General features: G+C 40.9%; 1 protein-coding gene across 5 annotated transcripts in view; it reads left to right on the top strand.

Annotated features, from left to right (window-relative positions):
• The window catches only part of KANSL1 (KAT8 regulatory NSL complex subunit 1), a 171,184-nt gene that overhangs the window by 11,501 nt on the left and 133,276 nt on the right, over positions 1 to 26,407 (top strand). The window contains exon 1 of one of the 5 annotated variants that reach the window (XM_005220974.5): positions 14,699 to 15,306. The exons of the other annotated variants lie outside the window; for them this stretch is intronic. The gene's annotated coding sequence lies outside the window, so the exon portion shown is untranslated. Of the gene's footprint in view, positions 1 to 14,698; positions 15,307 to 26,407 lie in introns of those variants that run through there. 5 annotated transcript variants of the gene reach the window in all.

The following is a 26,407-nucleotide window of genomic DNA, read 5'->3' as shown; positions in this document are numbered from 1 at the left end:
ATCTACCTTTCAAGTTTAAAAGCCTAATATATGGTACCAAGATTTGGTAAATAAATTAGTATTTAATATTGGTACACTTTCTGATTTTTGATCATAGTGCCCCTTGGATTTCATTTCATGTTTTTCAGCTGAAGATGATTGATTTTAAAATGTAATCTGCAGTGACATTTCTTTCAGTCTCTTAGTCATTCCATTTACGTACACTTCTCTGGATCTTTGTCAGCATTGCTTGTTTTTCTAGATTTATGGTAAGCAATCAGAATTGCATTTCAGATACAGCTTAATTATGATTTATTAGGATAGGAAAATATGTTCTAGTCACAGTCTTTTCCTTGTTGCCTGTGGAATTTGCAGTCCTACCCCTCTTCGCACGCAGAAATCCCATTGTCTTTAGACAACATTCTGTAATTTATTCCAAGATTTCCTTTTTGACTGGAAGCCATGCCTTCTTTAGGTACAACTTAGATTTTTTTTCCTGTAAAGGCTTTACTTTTCACTTTTTCATGCTGCACTGTTAATAGCTGCCATTTTCCTGCCTGTAGTATTTTAGCCACTTGTATCTCAGAGGGCTCTTAGAGGTAATTCAGAGTAAGAATCACCCTTTCAGTTAGTTCTGGTCTGGAGCTTAGAAAGCTTGTCATTATGTTAGCTGAAATGTGTCCCTCTGCAGTTTCCACTCTGGGCCTAATTTTGTCTACACAGGAACTGCCTGGAGCACCTCTAGTTTCTCTTCTGCTAGAAAGCCCTGCAGATAGATATTTAGACAGCTTTCATGCTTGCAGAGTATTCTCTCAACTAAAAATAAATCTTTGTGTTTGCAAATGTTTCTCATTTGATAACACAAATCCTTTCCACCTCTCAGTTCCTTCATTTTTCCATTTTATTGTAGTATTTCACTATCAGGAAGCTCATCACTCCATCTGCAAAATGGGAAATTCTCTGTGTGTCTTTCATATAATTTATGAAAATGTTAACTATAGCCTTTTGAAAACATTACCTAAGATCAGTGCTTGCACTTCATATAGGGAAGTGCCTCAGCATCGGTCCACCCGTAATTTCTGTGTCTCACCCAATCTAGACGTGCCTCCTTAGCACAGTAGGTGGTGTGTCTGTCTCATAAATCATGCCCCTTCTATGGTAAATATTCTCGACTGTGTGGTCACTCAGGCTTTTTAAAAACAGCTTTTTATTTAGAATCTTACCAAGACTTGTAAAAGCCTAAATAAATTATATTCTGTACTTTCTCCTCAGAGAATTTGGATTGACTGGTGTGGTGTGATTTCATCTTTCAGAAGCCATGTTTGTCTTTTCCTCAGAAGGTTATTTATGCTGATATGTCTTCTGATCTCATCCTCTAGTAGAGACTTGCCAGTTTGACCGAATTGAAGCTTACAGCAAGAGCCCTTCTCTTGAGTAGATGGGAGTTATATCTATCTATATCTGTGTATCTATACATACTTTATTTATTTGGCTTTTCTAACTGTGGAGCTCGGGCTCAGTTGTCGAGGCGTGCAGGCTTAGTTGCCCCATAGCGTGTGGGATCTTAGTTCCCCAACCAGGGATTGAACCCACATCCCCTGCATTGCAAGGTGGATTCTTTTTTTTTTTTTTTTTGGTGGTGCTGGTTTTCTGTTGTGCATGTGGGCTTTCTCTAGTTGTGGCAGGTAGGGGCTGCTCTTTGTTGCAGCTTCTCCTTGCGGTGGCTTCTCTTGTTGCAGAACACAGGCTCTAGAGTGCTTGGGCTTCAGTAGTTGCAGTACTCAGGCTCCACAGATGTGGTGTATGGGCTTAGTTGCTCCCAGGCATGTGGAATCTTCCCGGACCAGGGATCAAACCCATGTCCCCTGCACTGACAAGCGGATTCTAATTCACTGTACCACTAGGGAAGTCCTGCAAGGCAGTCTTAATTGTTAGACCTCCAGGGAAGTCCTCAGAGAATACTTCTAAAAAGCAGAGAATACTTTGGGGTTCCATGACTACCTAACATCTGATATATTAGTTTGGAAGCATCTTGTTCGTTTAGTGATGAATTTGATTCATTCTCAGTGATTTTTGGGCTTTAAAGAGTAATTTAGAAATAGATTTCTTCCTCATCTTTTCCTCAGTAGGTATTGAAACTAATTACAGTTAGGTCTGTCAGCTGTCTTGCTGTTGTCACTGTTTATACCGTTTATCAAGTGCTCCATCAGTCTTTATTCAGCATCTGGCTTTTTATATATTTAAACCACCACTCTGTGGCTTTGCATTTTCTTGCAAGATTTTAATTTTGCCTACATAGGCCTTAGTGCTCCTGATCAGCTACAGTTTATGATATTTTGTTGCTTTTCCTCATTTTTTTGTTGTCTGTTTTGAGCAGAGTTATTCTCCTCCTCTCTCCCCACCTCCCTCCCCTTTTCCCCCCATGCTACTTAAGGATTTAAACATTTTGGTTGAGCATCTGACTGCTTTGCTTTTTTACAGTCAAGTATTTTTACAGTCCATCTCTATGCTTTGTGTTAAACATTTGCTTTATGCATTTATTTATTTTTGGCTGCACTTGGTCTTTGTTGCTGTGCGTGGGTTTTCTCTAGTTGCGGAGAGCACGGGCTGCTCTGGTTGCGGTGCTTAGTCCTCTCATTGCCGTGGCCTCTTTTGTTGGGGAGGACAGGCTCCAGAGCGCACAGGCTTCAGTAGTTGGGGCATGTGGACTCAGTGGTCATGTTCCAGGCTCTAGGGCACAGGCTCAGTAGTTGTGGCACACAGGCTTAGTTGCCCCACAGCATGTGGGATCTTCCTGGATCAGGGATCACACCCACATCTCCTGCATTGGCAGTGGATTCTTAACCATTGAGCCACCAGAGAAGCCCCTCTCTTGTTTTCTACAGGAGGCAACTGAGAGCAGGGAAGTCACTTGTCCAAAGTTACATAGCTACGTGGTGTTAGAACTAGAAGTTGAATCCCAGTCTAGCATTAATTATACAAGTCTGTTGATTGCGAGGGGATAGACTCCTCTAATCACATCTGTAATATATTGGACCATATACAAACAAAAAAATTGATTTATAGGGGCAAAAAGAAAATGGTCAATCGGGCTTGGAATGCGTAGCCTGATCAGCATCTTTTTTCCTGTTCAGCACATACTCTTCCTCTCAGATCCTGTATGTGTGGACCAGGGTGTTTTACTTGATACTCTGGGTAGAACTGGGGATGACAATGCCAAGATTTTTCTCTTTGAACTACCCTTTTACAGAAGCCTTGCCAACCATCTGTTATAATATTCTTTGAGCAGAGTATAATACTGCTACTTTTGTTTAAGCTTTTGAAATAATAGTACATTCCAATCCTATCTCCCTGAAGATAACCCTTCCAGGAATAGGATTTTGTATTCTTAAACTCTTCATTGACGTACTGATGTCCTAGTTTGTATCATTCCTATAGATGACTGATTTTTATCTATGACCTGTTGTATCTTCCTCATTTCACTCTTACATAGAATATTTTAGAATAACTTGAATTTGATGAGAACCTAACTTTTGCTTATATATACTGTTGGCAATAAGGCTGCAGATCTAACATGAAGGCATATTAGTCCTCTGAGGTAATCTCTCAAGGGGAAATAAATGGCAAAATTATGGCTTGTCATCTTCTCCTGATGTTTTTACAAGTAGTTTAACATATGTGTGTATATATATATAATTTGTGTGTGTGTGTGCACATCAGAACTGTTTAGAAATTGTTATTTTGGCTTAATCTTTTTTTTTTTTTAAAGAGCTTTACTGATTATTCATTTCACATATCATAAAATGTACCTGTTTAAAAATGTGTAATTTTTTTAGTGTGCTCACAGAGTTGTGCATCCATCACCACAAACTAATTTTAGAACACCCCTAAAAGAAACCCTGTGCCTCTCAGTAGTCTCTGTTTCCTTTTGTCCATTAGCCCCTGGCAGCCACTAATCTGCTTTCTGCCTCTATGATTTGCCTATCTGGACACATCATACAAATGGAATCAAACAGTACGGGCTCTTTTGTGACTAGCGTCTTTCACTTAGCAGGTTTTCAAGGTTCGTTTGTGTTATCTATCAGCGCTTCATTCCTTTTATGGCTGAATAATATTCCATTATATGGATAATACCCCATTTTGCTTATCCAGTGATTAGGTGATAGACGTTTCAATTGTCTACATCTTAATAATAGGCTATTATTAATAATGCTGCTGTAGCCATTCTTGTACAAGTTTAAAAATTTTTGTTTATTTTTCGCTGCGGTGGTCTTTGTTGCCATGTGCGCCCTGTTGCTTTGTTGCTGTGTCTCTGGGGCTGCTCTCTAGTTGCAGTGAGCAGGGGCATTCTGCAGTGGTAGTACGTGGGCTTCTCATTGTGATGGCTTCTCTTTTTGCGGAGCACTGGCCCTAGGGCTTGCGCGCTTCAGTGGTTTGGGCTTGTGGGCTCTAGAGTGTGCAGGCTTCAGTAGTTGTGGCGAGCAGGCTCAACAGTTGTCGCACACAGAACCTGGTTGCCCTGTGGCATGTGGAGCAACCAGCTTAATTGCTCCACAGCATGTGGGATCTTCCTAGACCAGGGATTGAACCCGCATCTCCTGAACTGGCAAGTGGATTCTTGACCACTGGACCACCAAGGAGGTCCTCTTGTACAAGTTTTTGTTTAGACACTTCTTTTCAGTTCTCTTGGAAATATGCCTAGGAGTAGAATTGCTAGGTTATATGGTAACTTTAAGGAAATGGCAACCCACTCCAGTATTCTTGCCTGGAGAATCCCATGGACGGAGGAGCCTGGGGGGCTACAGTCCACAGGGTCGCAAAGAGTTGGACACGACTGAGCGATTTCACTCATTCACTCACTCTAACTTTTTGAGGAGCCAAACTATTTTCCGAAGCAGCTATACCGTTTTACATTTCCACCAGCAGTGTGTGAGGGTTCTATAATTTTGATTATAGTCATGCTAGTGGGTGTGAAGTGGTATCTCATCATGGTTTTGATAGCAAATGATGATAAGGTCTTTTCATATGCTTATTAGCCATTTGTGTATCTTTGGAGAAATGTCTGTTTCTATTATAGTCTTTGCCATTTTTAAACTGGATTGTCTTTTATTGTTGAATTCTAGGAGTTCTTTATATATTCTGGATACAAGTTCCTTGTCACAAATGAATTTCAAATATTTTCTTTAATTTATGGGTTGTTTCCACTTTCTTGATGGGATCCTTTAATGCACAAAATTTTACAGTTTTGAGGAAGTTCAGTCCACCTATTTTTTATTGTAATTTGTGCTTTTGGTGCCATGTCTAAAAATCATTGTGTAACTCAAAATAATGAAAATTCACTCTTTTTTTTTTCCCTAGGAATTTTATGGTTTTAACTCTTACATTAAGTCTGTGATTCATTTTGAGTTAATTTTTGTGTATTGTGTGAAATAAGGATCCAGCTTCTGCATGTGAATATCCAGTTGCCCAGGACCTTTTGTTAAGAAGACTATCCAACCTCAACTTCTACCTCCCCTGTCTCTCACTGAATTGTTCTGTCACCTATGTCAAAACTCAGTTGACTATAAGTGTGAGGGTTTATTTCTGGTTTATATTCCATTAATTTATATGTCTGTTCTTATGCTGGTACCACACTGATTTGATTTCTATAGCTTTGAATTAGGTTTTGAAATCAGGAAGTGTGAGTCCTTCAACTTTATTCTTCCTTTTCAAGATTGTTTTAGATATTCTGGAATTGAATTGCATTTGTAGATCAATTTAGGGAGTACTGCCATCTTAACAAGGGTACATCTTCTGGTCCCTGAACATGGGATGTCTTTCCATTTAATTAGTACTTCCTTAACTTCTTGAGACAATTTTTATAGTTTTCAGATTTTAAGTTTTATACTTTTTCTGTTAAATTTATTTCTAAATATTTTTTGATGCTATTGTATATGGAGTTTTCTTAATTTCATTTCAGATTGTTTGTTGCTATTGTATCAAAATACAATTGATATTTATTTGTATAGTGATCTTGAATTCTGTAGCATTGATGGATATGTTTTTTAGCTCTAATAGTTTATTTGTGGGGTTTTTTTAAAACAAGATTATGTCATATACACATAGAAATATTTTACTTCTTTCTTTGAAACCTGAACGTTTCTAATTTCTTTTTCTTGCCTAATTGCCCTGGCTAGAATTTCTAGTACAATATTGAATAGAAGTGGTGAGAACGGATATTCCTTGTTTTGTTCCTGACTTTAGGGAGAAAATATTCAGCCTTTCTCCATTAAATATGATGTTGGCTGTGGGTTTTTCATAGATAACTTTCTCAGGTTAAGAAAGTTTCCTTCAATTCCTGTGTGTTTTTATCATGAAAGAGTGTTGGATATTGTAGTATATTAATTGACTTTCAGATAAGTAAACCAATCTTGAATTTCTAGAATTAATCACACTTAGCAAAGGCACCCCACTCCAGTACTCTTGCCTGGAATATCCCATGGATGGAGGCTCCTGGTGGGCTGCAGTCCATGGGGTCACTAGGAGTCGGACACGACTAAGCGACTTCACTTTGACTTTTCCCTTTTATGCATTGGAGAAGGAAATGGCAACCCACTCCAGTGTTCTTGCCTGGAGAATCCCAGGGATGGGGGGCCTGGTGGGCTGCCGTCTATGGGGTCGCACAGAGTCGGACACGACTGAAGCGACTTAGTAGCAGCAGCAGCAGCAGCAGCAGCAGTAGCAAAGGTGTGCAGTACTTTTTATATGTTGCTGGATTCATTTGCTAGTGTTTTGTTGAGGAGTTTTACATCTATGTCCATAAACGATATTGGTCTGTAGTTTTTTGTTTTTTGTTTTTTATGATCTCTTTGTCTGGTTTTGGTGTCAGGGTAATAACTGCCATATTAAACTAGTTGAGGTGTGCTTTGACTTTATCTTGAAATAATTTTGCCTTAATTAAAAAAATTTTATTTTAAAAATTTTGACTGTGCTGGGCCTCTGTTGGAGCGTCCCTGGTAGCTTAATTGGTAAAGAATCCACTTGCAATGCAGGAGACCCCGGTTCGATTCCTGGGTCAGGAAGATCCCCTGGGGAAGGGTTAGGCTACCCATTCCAGTATTCTTGGGCTTCCCTTGTGGTTCAGCTGGTAAAGAATCCTCGTGTAGTGTGGGAGACCTGGATTTGATCCCTGGGTTGGAATGATCCCCTGGAGAAGGGAAAGGCTACCCACTCCAATATTCTGGTCTGGAAAATTCCATGGAATATATAGGCCATGGGGTCACAAAGAGTTGAACACGACTGAGCGACTTTAACTTTCACTTGGGTCTTTGTTGCTGTGAGAGGACTTTCTCTAGTCTTAACAACTCTCTAGGTGCTATGCTCTGGCTTCTCATTGAGAGTGGCTTCTCTTGTGGAACATGAGTGCTGGGAAGCAAGGGCTTCAGTAGTGTGGCTCATGGGCTTAGTTGTTTCACAGCATGTGGAATCTTCCTGGACCAGGGATCAAACTTGTGTCTTCTGCATTGGCAGGTGAATTTTTAACCACTGGACCATCAGACAAGTCCAGTTTTGGCTTCATTTTGGACATTCATTTAGCAACAGTAAATTCTAATTCCCTCATTACTAAATGAAGATAATAATACTGACTGTTTAAGAAATGATGAGTTATTGAATTTGTGGCAATTACAAGAAATGTAGAAGCCTTCCCATAGGGCAGTACCAAACATTTGAGAATGAAAGGGAAATGGACAATTAACTGTAATTGGACTAGATCACAAATTTTCATTTTTCTTGACCTTTTTCCCTGTCTTGAGACATTTGGGATAGAGATTGTAAGTCTGTCACTTTGAATCTTTGTCTCCTACTTGGTTCCCTTAACCTCTTCTCTTAGTTTTGTTTTGGAGTACTTGTTTTGTTACCTCATTCTAGTTATGCCATAAAGAACACCTAATTTTAGCATTCCTGGAGGAGTCTATACAAGCTTCCCAAAAGGGCCAGAAGAGAGTTGAATGGAAAGCATAAAGCGCTAAAATTTTGTTGATCTCTTACTACTTCTTTGCTTTGAATTATTAACTATTTAAAATATCAATGAATAGAAGGGTTTTTTGTTTTTTTTTTTTTTTGCCAGCACATAGCTTATGATGGTGACTTAGTATTTTTTTCCAGAGGTATTACAGTGTTTAGCATCCAGTAGACACTCAGTAAATGTTTATGAATGATTGGTAATTAGTAATAAGACTTGAAGGGGATACCTAGTTTTATTGAAAAATCAAAGAAAGTTATTCAGGGCAGGAATACAACTGTTACTGTTGTCATGTTATAAAAATTGAATGCCCTAGCCTAAATGTTACCAGCAAGATTACATTTGGATATTGTTGCCATGGAGATTCTAGGGCGTGTGAGTTTTCCCTCCTCTACACAGAAGGATTTTTTTTCTTCTTTAAAAAAAAATGTATTTCTTTGGCTGCACTGGGTTTTGGTGCAGTGAGCCAGGTCACTGATCTTTAGTCGCGACATGTGGCATCTAGTGCCATGACCAGGGCTGGAGCCCAGGCCTCCTGCACTGGGGCACGAAGTCTTATCCACCGTGCCACCAGGGAAGTCCCGGATTTTCTTCTTCTTTATACCACAAAAGATATAGGTTCATTATTTTGTTTCTTTTGTTCTACTGGTTCAAGTTAGAGCTAGATCATTTGAGACAAATTTTGTTAGATAAATGTGTCTAAATTTGATTGTGAGAATTAATTTGGAATATGGCTGAAAATACTGATTATGTTCTTTTTGTCTGATTCAGAAATGAAAAAGTTTGCTGTTAAGAAAATTATGTATGATTTCTTAGTAAATGAGTGAGAGAGATAAAACTGGGACTTTAGCATTTCCTGAATTCCTGTCATGTTTTCTCAGTAGTTTATGGTCTCATTTATAATTTTGTACCCACAACAGTTTTTACATTAGATGTTTTCAGGTTTCATCATCTGTATAAGGGGACTGTATTTAGGTATTCATATTTATCTATAAATGATCTAAAGCAGTGCTTCTAAAATACTCTCAAGGTCTGGGGTTGTCCAGAGCAGCTTGTCACAAAAAGGGCATCTCTCTGAAGGACTCATTCTCTGTCTTGAAAAAATGAGAATTTCACTCTATAAATACAATTGTGTTTATTTTAACAAGAGTATGTCTGATTTTACAACAGTCTTTGATTAAATCACCACTCCAGCAATATGTCTCCTGCCTATTGAGTGGCTTCAGTTACTTCCTAGTCCATAGCTGTAGGCTCCGCACTGCCCCTGAGAACCCAGTTCAGGCATCCAGGATCAGTGAATTAAAAAGTGATGTTTCTTTCCAAGAATGGTGTGCCTCTCTGTTGGAGGGAACAGGTGTGGTGTGCTGTTTCTGTAATCCCTAGGTTTGCTGTGCCAGCAGAGCAGGACTCCAGAAGTTGCATCTAACTTTAGACTCAGCAACTCACTTAAAAAAACTTTTTTTTTTTTTTAAATGTCTTTTGCCTTGTACACATGTTGCCCCCTTTTCTCTTTGAATATTTTTTTTCTCCTTCTGACTTTGTAATCAGGCCCTCCACAACTTGGCTGCTCACAGCTGCCTTGAAGTTCTGCATGTTTACCTTTATGAATCATTTGGAAAAGAAGCCAGGCAATCTCTTGGTAACTTTGGGGCACATTCTGACATTTATTATGTGATACAATGTGTTAGATTCTAGGCAGATTGCTACATTTGATGTTGGCTTATGTGCAAAATTAGTGTATTAAAATATATATTATGTTATGTTTGGTCAACAAACTTCTTTGGTTAATTCTTTGAGAATTTAAGAATGTTCTTTGATGAAGTTCAAATAATTAGAATTAAGTATAATTTACCTAACTAATCAGTTAATTTAATCAGTAATTTGTTTTACTTGTTTAATTTAACTCCTTGAGAAACTTTATTAAAATATTCTTGTAAAGTTCTGGTTAGACTGCATGTATTAGAAATTGGTGTTTGTGTAGCCACTTTGAAATCTGGTACTGCAGAGGAGAAAACCATCCATCTTTTGTTAAGTCTTAACATAGCTGATGGCCTTGGGAGAACATGACTTGTTTCTTTAAGTGATACAGTTGCATACATTTGCATTTTAGTACTGTCTTCCTCAATATCCCCCAATAAATTATTTCCTGATTTAGGAGTGTGTTCAGGGTTAACCTGTGACTTGATTTAGGAGTGTGTTCAGGGTTAACCTGTGACTTTAGTTACTATTCTCATTCCATGGAATGTTCCCAACTCCATGGACTGTAGCCTGGTGGGCTCCTCCATCCATGGAATTTTCCAGGCAAGAATACTGGAGTGGATTGCCATTTCCTTCTCCAAGGGATGTTCCCTGCATCGACCCAGGGATCAAACCTGCATCTCCCACACTAAGGCAGACTCTTTACTGTCTGAGCCACCAGGGAAGCCACTGTTCTCATTACTCATGGTTAAATCATGAGGCTGCCTATGATTAGTATTTGTTCTCAATGAGTTATTGGATCACTTCTGTGGTGAGATGGTAAGATAATATCTTTGTGTAAATTCCAGAGTCTATATCTTTAGTATGAAGAAGAAAATTATCTTGTTTTTAGATGGGATTGAAAGTAAGGAATAGCATGCGTTCTTATAATACTTTGTCACTGACAGGTTTTTCAAATGCCTTAAGTTGCTTAATCTTACTGCAAATTTGTTGCTATTGGGCTGAGTACATAAGAGTATATGATATTCTGGATTAGCTGAGACCTTCATTTAATGAAAACAATCTTTGAGGTCTATAGTCATTGTAATTAATGTGAGGATTTTCTCTTACTTACCTTTGGCCAAATCTTGATACTTGTCAAACTGAACTGGTAGTATTGTTCAGGCTTACCTGCATCATGTTTGTACTTCTTATTCGCCAGTTGGTGAGTAGCATGTTTCCGGTGGGAAGCTATAATTCTGGAATGCAGGTGATGTGGTGGGGAAAGTGAGAATTGGAGACTGACGCACGGATTCCAGTCTGTGTTCCAGCTTTGGCTTTGGGCAGTCTCCTTGCTATTTTTTCTTGGCTTTCTGATAATAAAATCTGGAGGTTGAACTAGATGGCCTTCCAAATTCCTTTTGATATCCAAAATTCTTTAAATTTCCCAGTTTTGGTTCAGTTTATCTTGGCTTTCTACTTAATATTTAGCTTGCTGAATATTAACATGAGAGCATGCACTACTTTCAGTTTAAAGATGTTTCTTTCATGATATAATTTTAATATTTTAAATAGTTTGATATGTTCATTTCTTTGATATCTGGACTAAGTTTCTGGGATGCAATGGCAAATAACAGAAATGGTGTTGGGGGTTCCCTGTTCTTTTGAAACTAGATGGTTTAGGCTTTAGGACTTTCTCCTGAATTATTTTAATAATTGCTTTTTTTTTTTTTTTAAGTACAAAACAAAATAACCCCTTGTCCTTTGAGATTAGTTTGCCATTTGAAATACTGAATTTTAAAACAATTGATTTTAATTTTGGCTGTGCCGGGTCTTGGTTGCTTTGCGTGGGCTTTCTCTAATTGTGGCGCGTGGGAGATACTCTTCAGTGTGGCGCAGGGGCTTCTTGTTGCGGTGGCTTCTGTTTTTGCGGTGCGCAGGCTCTGGGGCACTTGGGCTTCAGTAGTTGTGGTGCATGGGCTTAGTTGCTTGATGACATATGGAATTTCCGCAAAGCAGGGATTGAACCTGTGTCCCCTGTATTGGCAGGTGGATTCTTAACCACTGGACCATCAGGGAAGTCTGGGAATTCCTTTATTACTGTTTTCTTGAAGGGAAGATAAGTTAGAGGTGGATTGAAGGAGAGGAATGAACAAAGATTGGTGGTGAGGAGGGATGGTCCTTTTTTACACGGCAGAAATAACACATAGATAAAGAATGGATGGGTAAGGAGTTGTATATAAGAGGGAAGTTATGTAAAAATATAAATAAAGCATTATAATACAAATACTCTAAAATATGAGAAAGTTATAATTATGTTTTTGACTTTAGGTATAGGCAACCTAGTGCAAATTGGTGTAATATGTTTGTTGTTACATTGGTCTCATGTAGCTGGAAGTCCAGTAGTCTTGCAAATGTCAGGATTGTTCAATATAATCATTTAATGCTGTCCCCAAGAACCACGGTTCTAGCCAACTCTCCATTCTGCGCTCTTTGATGTTGGTGGCATCTTCAGAGTTGATGTAAAGTGACTGGAGTGGTTTGAAGTGTCATGTTCAGCATTACCTGAAGAGGGGCTGTTTCTTCCTCCTCTCATTTTAGGATGGAAGCAGCTTTTCTCACAATCCTGTATTCCAGTGGGCTTCCACTCATGTCCCATTGGCCAGGATTACATTTCTTGCTCATTGCCAACCAATCTCTGGTAAAGAGAATGGGTTAAAACTAATTTCACTGAGATAGAGTGGATATTGGAGGAGAGCCAACCACAATGAGTATTTCAAGAATGATTTGAAAAATGAGTAGTATATGTGTGTATGTTTAATCAGTCTTAATTAACATCCACTGTGTTTTGGGGGAAATTTTAAAAAATATATATTTATCTAAGATTTTTCTGTCTGTAGTGGCTCACCTTTGAATTTCCCTATTTGTAAAAATTGGTGTCTGAGTAGAAAGACATCTGATTTGAGAAAATGTAAAACAAACTGACTTAAGTGCCATAAACACTTAAACAGGCTTATTCTTGGGCTAAGCAATGAGAGAAGGGGAAAGTGGGAATTTATTTTTACCCAAAATGCATGTTTAAAAATTAGCATTTCCACTTTTTTGTTAATCATCGAAAAGAATGTATTTTATAAGCTTGGTTATTTGGAGGCCTAATTAAATCTGATACTTGAGTTTTTAGAATCGAAGCAACAGTAAAATGATATTGTGGTGGGTATCTTTGAAAATAATATTTAAGTATACACTGCAGAGGGCTATGCCTTATTTGGTATTTTTCATTCTGCTCATTTAGATTTCAGAATCCTCAGATTAGGGCTCTAGTTCGCCATCTATTGGTTTTAGAATTGTGTTTAACACCTTTTGCTGTATTTTGTGGAATTACTTTGTATGCAGAGATATGTGTGTATACATTGTTTTAAAAATTAACCCACCTCTCCACCTCCCGGGATTGTAAATTAAAAAGTCAAGACTAGGATCTCTTTCGGAGGTATATACAGATATGTATACATTTAAAAAAATTCTTTGTGTAATTTGACCCTGCAACTGTCTTTTGGTATGTAAGAACCATGACTATGATTGAGAGTGTGGTTTTAAGGGTACAAATGGGAACTCACGGAAATTTAGGTGTAGATGCTGTAGGAGCTGGTGTTGGAGTGTAACTTTGTGGGAGGATAAACTATCATGCTGTTTTTTGACTAACAGAAGTGACATACCACCGGATATTGGTTCTGGTAAGCCACAAAACAGTACTGAGCATTTCTCATCTTGCTTTTTGGTAGTAGAGCACACCTTTCTCATCTGCTGCATTTGACGATTTAATTGTTGGAAACATTTTTGTTGTTGTTGTTCTGTCATTTAAAGTAATATTTTGATGAATACCAGAGTTCCTTTAAGTCTCTAAGTACTGGATTCATCTTTTGGCAACTTTTTCTTTAAAGGGTAGTGGCTTATAGTTTGTGTAAATGAGACACTTTGCATTGTATTGCTACATTTTTTTAATCTAGAAAAAGTTCCGTTATTTTAAGGCCCTATTTTGGAAAAGGACTAAAATACCGTACTGACAAACTGGTCATGAGAAATTATAAAGTGCCACCACTTTAAACCAAGTGGAAGTTTGCTTTTTGTTCTGAGATTTGGGTTTCTCTATGGAGTTCTTTGTTAAACTTTTAGCATAGCACTGAACTTCCTTTTGGTGGAGACAGGAAGCATAAATACTCATTGTGTAATGCCATTTGCCTGCTTTGGCAGATCTGCCAAGCCGTGACACCCAAAACCAGACGCGTGCTTCTTAGCGAAAACTACAGTTCCCAGCGGGCCCGGCGCTGGTGGGCCACCACTTCCCCTTCTCGCTCCGGGCTGGTCCGGCGCGGGCTCCGGCTCGCGCCTGCGCAATGAGAACGTGCGCTTTTTTTTTTAACCCCGCCGGCTGCGGATCGCGGCGCCGGGGCTAGTGCCCAGGCGTGCTGCAGTGTAGGGAGGCAGGCTGCTAGGACAAAGGGCGGCGGGAAGCGCTTCACCAGTCAGGGAGCTCCCCACCCGACTTAGCGCACGTTTAGCCCTGGAATAGTGTGGTGCCCAAGACATAAGCCTATTTACTACCCAGTACAAACAGTTCTTGGCTCACGTCCTCTTGCTCTGTCGCGTCAGCCTTCCTTGCCCCTCAGCCGGCGCGCGGCCCCGCCAGCCCCAGCGCGGAGGGAATGTGACGGCGTCAGTGCCTCAGGTTAGCCTCATCCCGGCTAGAGCGAAGGCCCGCTCTCGCCTGCCGCAGTGCCGCGTGCCGCAGCCGCATGTCTGGGAGCGGCGGGGTCCCGGCGCCGCGGCCTCCGCAGCTGGAGGCGCAGAAACAGCGGCCGCGGCGGGGAGCCATGACTGAGGCGGCGGCGGCCGCGCCTCCTGGCGGCTCGCGGGGGCGGCGCGGCGGGCGCCCCCTGGCGGCGCGCCGGGGCGGAGCGGGCCTTCGCCGCCGCAGCCGCAGCCGGCGGAGGCGCTGCTGTCCCTCCTCCCCGTGTCCCCGGCGCTCGCCCGCTCGCTCGCTCCATTCTCCCTCCGCTTCAGATTAAAGGGGGGGAGGGAAAAGAAGCTCGGCCGCCATTTTCCCAGTGCCGCCGCCACCGCCGCCACCGCTCGCCGAGCCGGCGGGAGAACCGAGCACCGTAGCGAAGCCGACTCGTCTCGCCGCGGCGGTGCGGGGGGCGGCCGGAGCGCGCTCCCCGGCCGGGAAGAGGCGTCCGGGGGCGGCGGCCGGGGTGCGGGCTCGGGCTGCAGACGGCGGCGCTTGTTTGTGCGGGGCGGGGGGGCGGCTTCACCCTTTGCCCCCGCCCGCCAGTCCTCCCGGCCGGGTTGTGGTCCCCGGCCGTGCCCAGGCCCCGCCGGAGCCGAGGAAGGCCGGAGAAAGGGCCCGAAAGAGAAGAAAAAGCGGCCGCTCCCCGCCGCCGCCTTCCCCTCCCCCTCCGCCTTGCCCCCCCGCCCGGAAAGTCAGGGCGGCTCCGGGCGCCGGGGGGGAGGAGAGCGGCGGGCCCGGGCCGGAGCCGCCGCCGCGCGCCCCCGCCCGCCGCCGGCCCTCGGCGCCCAGGCCGGGGGCTGTTTGCAAACTGCGCCCATTTTGTGGGGCTGAATCCGCCCGGGCAACGCTCTTCCATCACGTGGTAGGTGCTGGTGCTGCTGCTCCTCTCCTCCTCCTCCTCCCGCTGCCCTTTCTCCTTCTCCTCGCTCTCCCTGTGGCTCCCATTTCTCCCTCTCTTTGTTAGTTGTAACTGGAAAGGCAGGGCAGGGCAGGAAAAATCCCCGGAACTTTAAATGGCCTCTCCGGGCTTCCCCGCTGCGGGTCCGGGGCTGGGAGTCGCCCCAAGGGCGGGGGTGTGCGGGGGCCCTTCCCCACCAGCTGCCGCCTCGTTCGCCAGCTTTTCCTTTGGCGTTCTATTTAAAAATGCGGCCTTAAGAACACGATTTATTCCGGTTAAAAAAAAAAACAAACCAAAAAACCCAAACAAACTCTCGCTCTCGCCTTGAACTTCTCTTGACTGCAAAAGGCCTTTCTCTGCTCGAAACACACATCTTGCGCGTTTCACGGTGTGTATCACAACTCTGATTGTTTAGTGAAATGGTTGTTTGTTTCATTTATTTATTGTTTTTGTTGCCTGTAAATTGAGGTCACTTACGTTTTCCGATCTAGACTCCTTCAGGCGGACGTGTTTTTTTTTTTTTTTTTTAACTAAAGAGGAAGAGACAGTTATTTGCTTTTAAGTGAGTTTGGGGGGCCTGTTTTCCGGCTGACGGTCTTTTGATTCTCAGCAAATAATTTGATTGTTTTCCATAGGATAACCAGCCCTACCCGCATGTTTTACTTAAAAATTCTATTGTTTTCCGTTGTCGGGATCCCAGTGTGGTTTTTTGGAGAAACACGTTACTTAACTATTGCTTATTGATTGCCTCAGGGGAGAAGGGGTGACATGATGGCGCCACTTTAAATTGCTCTCTTTCCTCCTCTTCGGTTCCCCCCCCCCCTTTATTCTGGAGGTCACTGGAGCAGTTTTCGTGACCTATTAATAAACTACTTGAGAGCGTTAACAATACAACTAGTCGGGCTAGAGTTTGGTTACCTTAAGGGTCGGGAGACTCAAATCCTGAGGTCCTCAAAGTTCCGAGAAACCTTCCTAGTCCTGCCTCGCCTTCCTCACCTCCATTCACAATCCTGGTGTTGCCATCTCCTTTGTCACGTGGCTAGCAATCATTGTGTTTTTTTTGTTTGTTTTGGGGTCTGTGTTTATATTTTTAAATTGTAGCCCAGAAGAACTTGCCGCCTCCCCATTAGAAAGATCAAAACATTTTAGTTTTTTTAGTTTTACAGTTGGATAACATTTAAAATAAACGTAAAATTACATAATCTTTGCCTTGCATAATCATGATATAGTTATACATTGTTACTGAACTTCTTTTCTTTTCTAAAGCACTTTCAAGTATGAAAAGTAGAACATTGGAATATGTTTTCCATCGCTCAGAATAGCCTGTAGTGTTATCCCTGCTTTTGGGTCGTTGAAAGTAACCACTATTTACAAGGGTTTAAGTGGGTGTGTTTCCCCTCCCCCCTTCTATAGGCTATACTTGGTTCCTTTTCTAGTGTACTGTCTGACCAATTTAGAAATTTTCAGTTGTCTACAGGCGTGTCATTTGAAGCTATTTTTCTTTTCTTATAACAATGGTGAACACTTTTGAGTAATAATTTGTTTTCTAACTAAAGATATTTCATTACGTTTCTGTTGCGGTTTTGATCCCGAGTATTTTTAGTGTTAATCTATAGATTTAGAAGAATGTTCTATTATCTGTTTCTTCGTGTCAGTTTTCCTAGTAGTTCGGTAAATTCCTATTATATAAAATACAAATACATTTCTCTGTTGTTTCTACAGAGGTTACTAACCACTTTCTCAATTTGAAAAAAAGATGTGTCCTGAGTTTAAAAACATTTCAAAAACTAAATATGAAATGTAGTGGTTTTAAGTGTACATTGATTGGTTTCCTCTAGCATGTATTTTTTTTATGGTTTTGGGCCATTTTCCTTGCTAACAGTTACATCATGTCATGTGATACGTGCAGTGTGATGTGTAGTCCTAAAAATAAGGCAAGGTAAAAATGCTCATCCCTTGGGAATTTAAAAAATGTATTATAAATGTGAGATAGCTGTCCTCAGTCATGGAATTCTGATTGCGATTTCCTCTAGGTTTATCCAACAAAGTCTGCAGTTCCTTTGACCTTTAGCATATTTGGTATATTTGTTAGCGATCTCATGATTTGAGGTGGTTCATTTTTTAATTTTCAAGTGTGCACTACTTGGAGGGAAACAGATGTGACAAAGATTCTTACTATCTGTATTATGGTGAAAATGATTGGTCTCAGAGGACTGCTGTATTCAAGTATATATTTAATAAGTATTTTTAATTTATGTCTGTAGGCAGTTAAAAGAGTGATCAGTTAAGTATTGAGAGAGTCTTGAGGTATGGTGGGGGTTTTGGCCCTTTCACCTTTGTGAATCCATTTAAGTGAAGTATTTAGAAGTGTTCCTGCATCTTTCCTGAAAGCCTTATTCAGAATTTTAGCATTTGAGTTTTGTGCTTTACAGCAGGTGAGATGTTCAATCTTTATATGATTTTCTTCCTGCCTACACATGTTGTTTCTATGGTTAAACCTGCAGAGCACACTTTCATTGTTAGATGACTTATCATTATCCTGTTGAGGAAAATTCTGGAAGCTAGAAAATGAGTATACCTTAGTTCACTTTTGAACTTTTATCAAGGTGAGAAGAAAGGAAAACAACTCTCTTTTTTTTCTTCTTCAAACACTGCCAATACCCTTCCATTTCTAGTCATGCTACATTGTAGCCAGTGGCTGTACCTCCTCTGGATTTTATAGATTGACCACAGATTTTAATTGTATTTTAAAGTGAATAACAGCTGATAGATTTGTTCTGTTTGATACAACCTAACTCATGTAATCTGTAAACATGGGGCCATTTTGGTTGATGAAGCTGATTTGAGAAGTTACTTTAATATTGAGTGGTTCTAGTTAGAGGAACTTTTCTAAGTAAAGCTTAGTTACCTTGTTGTAGTACTAGAAAAGCAATTTTTTAAAATTCTGTGAAGAAACATACTAATCCGTATTCAATTTTCTAAATAATCATTGAAAATTGTGTGTTTAAAGAGTAATGCTTATTCCTCTTATATTTGTCAGCTTCCTTGAGAGGGGAGTTCAGTAGGCGTTATTATTTTTCTTCTTGGTGAAGTCATTAGATACAGAAATTAAGTGATTTCCTTCCTGGAAAAAGAGGGAATTTTTTTTTAATTATTATATTTTTCTTTTTTTTAACCTTCAGCATCTTTCCATTGCCTTGAATTTGGAAAGGAAGGACTAGTGCAGACTGAGTATATGGTTCGTCTTCAGTTGATTGGGCCAGAGCAAATCTTACTATTGAGTGGTTTCCTTAGTTTTAAAGCACCTTTTCTTTGCCTTCTTTTTCTGTTTTAAGTAAGTTTTTGCCTTTTGTTTAGACTGTTCTAGGTCTCCGGAAGCATGTTTTACATTAGGGCTCTTTTACTTGATCCCTTTATGAAAAAGTATAGGTGCAGGTGTCTCAAATAAAACGGCCCAAACACCTGGCCTGCCAAGAGTACTTGGATCATGTCCTTTGCCTAAAATAAGACTTTTAACTATTTCTTGGAAATCTATATTAAGACTGGTTTTTGAGTCTTCATGTTGCTTCTGAAGATGTGTGTTTAAATTGTAGTTTCCATCATAATAAATTGTATGTTAGCCTCTGGGCATAGTAAACGTCGAGTAGAAATATTCTTGCCAGAATGTAATAATTCATGACACAAAGCGAGATTTATCAGTACTTGCCATTCCTTAAAATGTGAGATCAAAACTCAGTGAATCACAGTAATGGTTAAAAAAGACAGTATGAATGTAAAAGACAAATATTCCACTGTGGTAGAGGTCACCAACATTTGAAGGCCACGAGAAGACAGAAAGTGGTGTCTTTGGGTGTCACTTGCAATTGTGGACCACAATTGCAATTGTGGGTCATAGGAAAAGATCAGTATATATGGATGGAAGGGTCACCGTTATTAGTTCAGTTATCATTTGTTCCCACGTTATGGTGTGTTGCCAGTCTTTTAGGATGTAGGGTAGAATGTATAGGAGAAAATGACTCGATAGGTTTGATTTATCAAAAAGCCTGGATTCCAAAAAGACTGAAATAGATGTGTTTTTTTTGGTTTGTGTGGTAAGCTTTTGTTGTCTTTCATCAAATAAAGGTAAAGCAAAAATGGAGGGTGTGAGTAAACTCTTCAAAGTAGAGAGTGCAGTTCATATTTATGGATAAGAAACAAATTTGAGTAGTCTGAAAGAGAAACTTAAAGATTGTATATGAAGATTTTAAACAATACATCAAGAAGCCCTTCAAGGTAGACACCTTTTAGATTCTTGTCTCCCATGGGTAGTGGTGTCTGGGAACTGACAGCTGCTTAATACTTGTTAGTTCTTACCTTCTGTAAGGCTTGCTTTTCTAAGCTTTTCGGCTAGCTCTATACAGTTTTAACATTGGAAGGCCCTAGCCCCCACGGAATTACTTAACTTTGTGTTTTATTGTTGTTGATTGTAAACTTGCCTTTTTTCCCCCTCTAGTTCTAACTTTTTAAAAATTACAATTTCTCCCCAAGCTTTAAGAGTGAGGGAAGAATAAGGCAGAGGTAAATTCAGCGCAGTTTTATCTAAATGTTATCAAAAACTCTGGTTCTTGTTACTTGAACCAGGAATCCCAAATGAGATCTCACTCTGAATTTTAAGTACAGCAGATTCTGCTCTTGTTTAGAAAAAGTTGCTTAAGTGGCATCAAACTTAATGGAGTCTCTCACCTTTTAATTTCTTTGTAAAAAGGGAGCAGCTTAAGGTCAGATCTGGTTAAATTCAGTTAGAGAGGAAGTGTTGAATAAAAAAGATGAATCACAATTTTGTTGTTAGAGTATTAAATAAAAAATTGCTAAAAACTGATATCTAGGCTTTCATTTGCTATTTGGCCTTTGTGACTGCTTATTAGCACCTCCACTGGAGGGTGTGAAGGGATAGAGGTGAAAAGCTAATTAGTTTAGCTTCTGCTGTTTGGTAGCATAGAGGCTTTGTAGAAATACTGGTCTGATAAGTTGAACTGTCAGGGAAGTTTCATTAAACTGTTCATATGTTACCATGGAGCACTGAGGATGTTTGAAGAGCTTACCATATTTCAAAAGATACTAGATTGCTGTTTTTCAGGGTTTGTGTGTGTGTGTGTGTGTGTGTGTTTTCAGTTAATCTTTAATTCAGTATTCTGAAGAGATAGGGTCGATTTCACTGAGATCTCTAGAGTTGAGTCAGGGACCTTCCCCTTACCCCAGCACCCTGAGAAGAAGGTATTTGCTTTTGAATTGCTTGGACCCCTTTGAGAAATCTTCGATTTTAGTTTTTTTCAGAAACACTTGTATTATTAGAGTTGTTAGAGATGAGATAAAAGTCCATTTTTCCTTCTTTGCCTTTTGTGAGCTAGACTGGTAGGAAATGAATTCAGTGATAAGTAAAACAAATGTGATCTTACCTGTTTTGTAGCTTGGTCTTTTTTTTTTTTTTTTTCCACTTAGTTACATATCAGAGATTTTTCATGTCAAGATAAAGTTTTTTTTTTTTTTAATAACTTCATAATATTCTATTGTATCTTTTAAAGTTTGCTCTCTTTTTTTTGTATTACAGTTCTTCAGTAAAAGAATTGTGCATATATTCTTAGGTATCTGTGAGTATTTCTGTTGAATAGGTTCCTAGAAGTGCAGTTACTAGGTAAAAGTTTGAGTAGTTGCATTTAAAATTTTGATAATGCCTTCAAAGGCTTATGTAGCCAAATTTAATAGTTTAAAAGTATACTTAAAAAGTTGGTCAGTCTGAGTGCATGTGCTTGGCAGTGTAAATGACGAGAACTTGAGGTGGACAAAGTCTGTCCTAGGTTCAGTTGGTTCCTGCTTCCTGTTAGATTTTCACTTTATGATCAGACATCCCCATTAACTTCATAATGGATCTCCATCCGATGCATTTACTGTAGAATATGCAGGTTAACTAACATATATATTGGTCCACTGTCTGTCAGGCATAGTGCTACCTCTAAGAGTTAGAAATAAAACAAGCCATTAAGTTAAAATTGCTCAGTCATGTCTGACTCTTTGAGACCCCATGGACTATGGAGTCCATGGAATTACTGGAGTGGGTAGCCTTTCTCTTCTCCAGGGGATCTTCCCAACCCAGGGATCAAACCCTGGTCTCCCGCGTTTCAGGTGGATTCTTTACCAGCTGAGCCACAAGGGAAGCCCAAGAAGACTGGAGTGGGTAGCATATCCCTTCTCCAGTGCATCTTCCCAACTCAGGAATCAAATCAGGGTCTCCTGCATTGCAGGCAGATTCAAGGAAAAGGAAACAAGCCATAAGTTTCCTTTTAAGAAATATACAGTCAGTGGGGGTGACAAAATTGGGTCTTTATTTTCCATTATGACCAGGATGCCATGTGAATGCTTATTAGATCCTATAGAGGAATGAGACCCTTAACTCTACCTGGAGTGAGTGGGAAATACTTTAAAGAGCATGTGATCTTGAGCTAAAATTTGAGAAGCAAAGGTGCAAGGGCATGGAAGAACCTGGAAGTATAAATAAGATTGCGGTGGCTAGGCTGGGGACAGGTGGAAGATGAGGCTGAGTGTAAGAGGGGGCAGATGAGTGCCGTGTGGGAGTTTGGGTTCATCCTTACCCTAGTGTCACTAGGATTTTAAGTAGAAGGATTTTAAGCAGGAGCACAGCATGGTTGAATTTATGTTCCCTCTCTTTTTTCCCCTGTTTTCTCCTCTTTTAGTAATCATTTTGGTAGTGAACACTAGGTTGAAGGCTTGCTGAGACAGGAAGAAAGAACAGTTGGGAGAGTATTGCTGTTCTGGGTTGGTGTAAGGCCTAAGAGATTCTGAACTAAGGCAGTGGTATTAAGGATGGAGTGACTGGTTATCATTCTATCGAACCCTCGCTGTTTAACCTTGGTATTTAGTCAGAATATCATCTCTTTCTGGAAGCCTCCCCTGATCCCTTTAGGCAAAACACAGAGCTTTGTCATCTAGGTTTACCTTCACACCTAATTTCTGTTTTATCTTTGGCATTGATGACACTGCTGTGGTTCTTAGTGTCTCCAGCATTAGACTGTACTGTAGTCTGTTACTCTTGTCTGATATTAGTGTATGTTTAGGTTAGATATCTATAGTAGATTGTAAACCAGAGATTGGGATCAGGGTTTATTCACATGGGGAATGTTGAAGGGCCGGAATTGGTTTTGGAATTGATAATTGGGGGCAGAGGTGTTGAAAGTAGCTGTATGGGCCATGCTAAAAGTAGAAGTGTTAGCCACTCAGTGGTGTCTGACTCTTTGCAACCCATGGACTGTAGCCCTCCAGACTCCTCTCTCCATGGAATTCTCCAGGCAAGAATACTGGAGTGGGTAGTCATTCCCTTCTCCAGGGGATTTTTCTGACCCAGGGATTGAACCCAGGTCTCTGGCACTGCAGGTAGATTCTTTACTGTCTGAGCCACCAGGGAAGCCCGATGCAGGACCCTTCCTATCCTTTAGGTTTCAAGTTAAGATGTTTTCCCCCGGGAAGCTTTCTGTGACCCCAGCACCCACTCTCAGCCTGTGTGATGGTGTTGTTCAGTTGTCCGGTTGTGTCTGACTCTTTGTGACCCCGTGGACTACAGCATGCCAGACCTCCCTGTCCCTCACCATCTCCTGAAGTTTGCCACTTGTTCATGTCCTTTGCATCAGTGATGCTGTCCAGCCATCTCATCCTCTGCCCTCAGTCTTTCCCAGCATCAGGGACTTTTCCAGTGAGTTGGCTGTTCACTTCAGGTGACCATAATACTGGAGCTTCAGCTTCAGCATCAGTCCTTCCAGTGAGTATTCAGAGTTGGTGTCCCTTAGGATTGACTGGTTTGATCTTGACTCTCAGGAGTCTTCAGCACCACATTTCGAAGGCATCAATTCTTTGGCTCTCTGCCTTCTTTACGGTCCAGCTCTCACAACTGTGTGAGGGTCCCCTTAGGATTCCCTGATCAGAGTGTCTTTACTGGTCCATGTCATCCTCATAGACACTTGCTGTGGAGCTTTAAATGCTGTTGGCATTTTAATAAAATGTTTTTTGGATTTCTCATTGACTTTCCTCTAAAGACTAAAATTTAAAATCCTTGTGTCTAGCAGTTAAGTCCCTTCCAGTTTAAACTTAGCCTTATGTGTAGTATATGATAATGCACTGGGCTTCCCTGGTGGCTCAGTTGGTAAAGAGTCTGCTTGCAATGCAGTAGACCTGTGTTCAGTTCCTGGATAGGGAAGATCCCCTGGAGGAGGGCATGGCAATCCACTCCAGTATTCTTGCCTGGAGAATCCCATGGACAGAGGAGCCTAGCAGGCTACAGCTCATGGGGTTCTAAGAGTCGGACATGATTTAGCAACTAAACCAATGCAACATTGTAATAACTATACTTCAATAAAAAATAAACTAAAAAAAATAGGCATGGGTCTTCCCTGGTAGCCCAGACGGTAAAGAATCTGTCTGCAGTGCAGGAGATCTTCAATTCCTGGGTGGGGAAGATCCGCTAGAGAAGGAATAGGCTAACCACTTGGGTATTCTTGGGCTTCCCTGGTGACTGAGCTGGTAAAGAATCCCCCTGCAACGAGTGAGACCTGGGTTTGATTCCTGTGGTGGGAAGATCCCCTGGAGAAGGGAACGGCTACCCTCTCCAGAATTCTGGGCTAGAGAATTCCATGAACTGTATGTATAGTCATGGGGTGGTAAAAAGTCAGACGCGGCCGAGCGACTTTCACTTTTCACTTACAGGTTTGGATTGGAATCCTGCTTCTGTAGCTTAGTAGTGGTGTGCTCTTGGGCATGCTACTTCTGAGCACATACTCAACTTATACTGTTATTGTGATAATTAAATGAGGATGTGTATGTAAAACACTTAGCACAGAGACTGACACTGTAAAAGGTCAATTAATGTTAGTGAACAGCAGTCATGATAACAATCTATTCTCCAGCCAAGCCCTGCCCTGTTGGCATAGGAAAGTATTAGGAACTGGGGTGGTGAGGTCCACCTTATTTCTTTGTTTTATGAAAAAAAATTTGCCTCCCACTCCCTCTTGTATTCTGTAACAAATCTACATTTGTAAAAGAAAAACTTTCCAGTGTGTTCCATAATGTAACTTTTGGCACTTGATCACAAAGCTGCTTTTTCCCTCTCTTTCTCAAGAAGCTGTGCGTGTACCAACCACCTGCTTCATTCAAGTTGTTCTGTGGATCATCTCCCAAATCCTTCCCTATTATTTCAATTGTGTCAGTTTCTTGATTGGTATTTCCTCGTCTTTCTCTGCTTAGCACAGTCTTATGCTTGAAAAGCCTGCCTCTGGGTGTCTGACTACTGCAAGCCTGTCAGTGAGTGCTCACAGTGCTCACTGTGTCCTCGGCACTCTATCTCGGTGAAGTTAGTGAGCACGCAAAGAAAGATACTAAGGGACTTTCCCAGTCTTGAAATATAGTTAACAAATTGACAACTAGGGGAACATTCAGATAATTTTAATTGAGTGGTGACTTTAAGTGCATTGTACAATTTAAGCAGGAAGAAAGTTATGTGAGTCTGAATAGTCTGGAAAAGTTTTTGTGGAGATGTTGTGTATTGAAGTATTAAGTTTTGGGCTTAAAGGGTAGAAGGGCCTTCAGTTAGAGGCAACAGCATAGGCAGAAATGATGAATTGAATCTGGGGGTGGTTTCTAGATCCATGCCAATTGATGCACTTGTTTTGATGCTAAGTTTCACCTTGGAGAATTTGGACTCGTGAGAAATGTACTAGGAGCTATTCTTGAGTAAAGAAGTGAAGTGATGAAAAGGTAAGGAATGGATTAGACGAGGGAGCCCCTACCTCCGGGCTGTGCTCCTGGCAGATCAGTGGCAGCCTTAGATCACAAATAAAGCGCACAGTAAGTGTAATGTGCTTGAATCATAGCGAAACCGTCCCCTCCCCCCACGCCTGGTCTGTGGAAGAATTGTCTTCCACAGAATCAGTTCTTGTTGACCAATAGGTTGGGGACTGCTGGATTAGAGGACTGAGACTTCAGTCAGAAAGCTGTTAAGATCATTTAGGTGTGAGCTGATACACCCGGGCTGGGTTTGGATTGGTACTGCTAGGAATGGAGAGGATATACCAAACCTAAATGGTTCCCCCTGCCTCCCAACCTGAACAGCTTTATGAGAAATAAATGGGAGGATTTTATCTTAAAGAAGGTGAAATTATGAGGGAAATGACAACCTTCTCTTTTCTTAAGAGCTTTCCTATTTGTGTCACTTAGTTGGCTTTTCTGCAGACTTTCAGGCGCTTCTGAAGCCTGGAGGAGACTTTGACAATTCTGCTGTGGTGACCGCCTTAGTTGTAAGTTCTTGTTGTATCCTGTCTAGATTATTGCAATAACTTCTTCACTGGCCTTTGACTTTTTACTTTCTTTTAATCCATCTTATACAGCTGTTCTCTGTAGCACAGTTCTCGTGTCACTCCATATATGAAAAACCTTTAATGATTTTCTGCTGCCTTTAAGTCTGAGTAAAAACTGGCTTTTGAACGTTGTCCATTAATGATCTGGCTTCAGACTGCGTTTTCACCTTTTTCTATAGGGTTTCCTCTTGTTAAAATATGCTTTATAATTCAAACAAGTTGATCATTTCGTCTAACCTCCAGGATGTCTGCTTTTCCCATACCTTTTCCTCTCACTGGAATGCCCCATTACCTTCTTTTGCCTCCGCCTTTTACATAATGAAATTTTAGCTAACTTTCAAGCTTCAGCTTAAATTTTGATGACTTCACACACCCTTCTCTAACCATCCTTCCTGTGCCTTTTTTCCCTTTGTACAGAGTAATGAGGTAATGGTGGAACGAGGTTAGTAGAAGCCACATTATGGGCAGGTTTTTCTTCCCCATCTGATTTTTGCTTCTGTTTTCAGTGCAAGTGCGGTTGTTGGCCACCCAAATGTCCAGACCCTTCCCTTTGGGCCTTGGCAGCTAATCAGCATTGTTGCAAGGTGGATGCTGTCAGTTTATTCTTGTGTAACCGGAGTCCTGTCTTGGGAGTTTACAAGGGAGTAAGGTGTGGCTTTCATTTGTAGGTG

The sequence above is a fragment of the Bos taurus genome, chromosome 19 (assembly GCF_002263795.3).
Source record: "Bos taurus isolate L1 Dominette 01449 registration number 42190680 breed Hereford chromosome 19, ARS-UCD2.0, whole genome shotgun sequence".
NCBI lineage: Eukaryota > Metazoa > Chordata > Mammalia > Artiodactyla > Bovidae > Bos > Bos taurus.
Note: the sequence above shows the minus strand (reverse complement) of the source record. Positions and strands in the feature narration are given on the sequence as shown.